Below are 2,870 nucleotides of genomic sequence, written 5' to 3'. Positions count from 1 at the left end.
ATGGTTTGGATTAAATGGGACACAATGACGAGACCGAAGAAAGATGGAGGGTTGGGGATCAAAGATCTAAGGACACAAAATTTGGCCTTATCGGGCAAGCAATATTGGCGTCTAATGAAATACCCTAATTCTACAATGTCAAGAATGTTCAAAGCTAAATATTTCAGATATATAGATTTCTTACATGCAGAGATAGGAAGCATACCGTCATGGGGCTGGAGAAGTGTTCTTGAAGGCCGCAAGGTGATTGAGAAAGGCTTGTTATGGAAAATAGGCTCTAGTGCTAATATCCGCATCTTCCATGATCCCTGGCTCCCACCAACATTGCCCTTTAATGTCCCTCAAGCTGCAGTGACAATCTCACCAAATCTGCAAGTGTATTATGTTAGTGCGCTACTAAATCCTGATAGAAGTTGGAACAGAAACCTGATTGAGTCAATTTTTCCAGTTGATATATGCAATAAAAATTTTTCCATCAAACCAACAGAGAAGGAGGATGAAGTTAATTGGTGCTGAACAAAATTTGGTATATACGAAGTTGGGTCAGGATACAAAGTTGCTTACGGGTTCTTTCATTCTCCTATTTCATTGATGCCTCAGAACATACAAAATAACAGAGTATGGAATAGCATTTGGGAATTGAAATTACCTCATAAAATTAAGATTTTTTTATGAAAGAGTCTTCATGAAAAGCTTCCGATTTTGTAACAAATCCATAACCGGTTTGCATCCACCCCACCACTTGTCCAAGATGCATGCTGAAAGATGAATCAATTTCTCATGCCCTGTTCCAATGCCCTCTGTCTTCAATAATCTGGAGTCTAAGCTTAATAACCCCTGACTTATTGCAGAGAGAAGAGAAGACCTTCATCAATTGGTGGCAACGAGCCTTATCTTGGGTAACGGCTCAAATCGAAGGTAGACAAAAGATCCTCTTCATCGCGGCACTGTGTTGGAGCACTTGAAAAGCGAGTAATAGGTGTGTCTTTGAGAAGCTAATAAGCCCAGCGCCGGAGATAGTGCAAGAAGCCAGTAGTCTAGTGCGTGAACTCAATAGCCATACCTGATGAATGCCAATAATTTCTCTTTATTCTTACTTTACTCTTTCTTAAGCTATTTGTCTTCCAATCACATTTGGTGATAATTGGGAATACCCAACTTCTTTTATACTTTCTTATAAAACATTATTATTTTATAATAATAAAATAATATCTATGTTTAAGAAAAAAATTCAGACAATTTAGACTTTTAATCTTATATTTAAAACAATACTCTATTTTTTTATAATATTTTTTAGGTAAATTAGATAAATAAATAAAGTAGAAGTTAAAATTACTCCACTACAATATTTTAAAAATAACTACATTTGAGTCTTCTATTTATCTATATCTATATCAATATATAATGTCAATATATGAAGTTTAGTGTCCACTTTTTTATTTTTTATTTTAACTCTACTAACATAATTCAAAACTATTTTGTAATTATTTATTTCACTTAGAGTTACGAAAACTTCAAGCATAACTTCCATTCAACTGTTTATTCTCACAATCTCCCTCTTTTAATTTTTCACTCTTTTTTCGATTCTCCTTACTTATGTTCTGAACGCTTCTTTGTATGGAATAATTATTTAAATAAGTTTTTATAAAGTCTTAAACAGTTAAACTAGATAACGATTATGTTAAAAGGTCGATTTTCGGGGCCATATACAAAATGAGAAAAAGAACAATTAGAAGTCAACAAGTGTTTAATTAGAAGCCATTCAGTTTAACGCTTTTTTATTTGTATCGTGTTCTGAGTATGCCTGTAAATACTGTACTCATAGTTTGATGTCATTCTAATTATTCTATTAGAATTTTTTTAATCATAAAGAATATATCTTTTTTTTATTTTTTTATAATTTCATTCATTCTTGCTGCTTCTCTTTATTTTGACAGCTCGATGCATTTTGCTGTAATTTTCTTTTTGACATCTTTTTTTTACACTTTCGATTGCATTGCCTCCGTCGTTACAAATTTTATTTAATTTTGTTGCTTTTGTTGAATTTACCTGTAACTTTCACCTATATTTTTTTTCTCTTTAATTTACTTACCCAATTTTTTATTATTCTTTTACTTTTTTTAATTTGTCCCCAACTTGTCACCTATAAAAATAGTGCTCAATCTTTTTCTCTCATCATTTTAATTTAACGAATAAACTGATTTTTTTATTTGATATGTATTTTTTTAAAACATATTTGTACTTATTAATCAATAAATTATATTACAAAAAAATTATTTATTTTGTCTTCTATAATATCATTTGTTTAGCATGTGGCACTGGTTATTTGATTGACATATAAAGAACGCAAGAAAGTCTACACCTACTAATAGTCTATTAAAATATTAATATGTTCATTTTCTAAACTATTGATTATGTAGAGTGTTAGATTTGATATTTAAATACATGCAAACTTATTTATAAATAAATTATATTGAAAAAAATTAATTAATTTAATATTATTGGTTTGTCACATAATCTATAACAATATATAATGGTAAAATCTGTTTTGGTGTTCAATTATTTTTTCCAATTTTGCTCTTTCTATTTCACTATTTCATTTTCTCTCTTATCACATACACTCACTCTCTTATCTCATTAATTCACATTCACAGAACCTCTATCATATCTCTTACCTCTCTTACTATCTATCATCTCATATTATGTTACTGCATAGTAAAAAAAATTTTTTTATCCATCTTCTCTTGCATCCTTCTCATTTTACTTAAATATACGATAAAATCTAATATAATTTGCCTGAAAAAAGTTAAGTAATTTTTTTATCTTATAATCATTTTATATTTTGAGATTCAAAATTTTGTATTTTTTTT

Source organism: Arachis ipaensis, chromosome B02, assembly GCF_000816755.2.
Source record: "Arachis ipaensis cultivar K30076 chromosome B02, Araip1.1, whole genome shotgun sequence".
NCBI lineage: Eukaryota > Viridiplantae > Streptophyta > Magnoliopsida > Fabales > Fabaceae > Arachis > Arachis ipaensis.
This window is presented reverse-complemented; position numbering follows the sequence as displayed.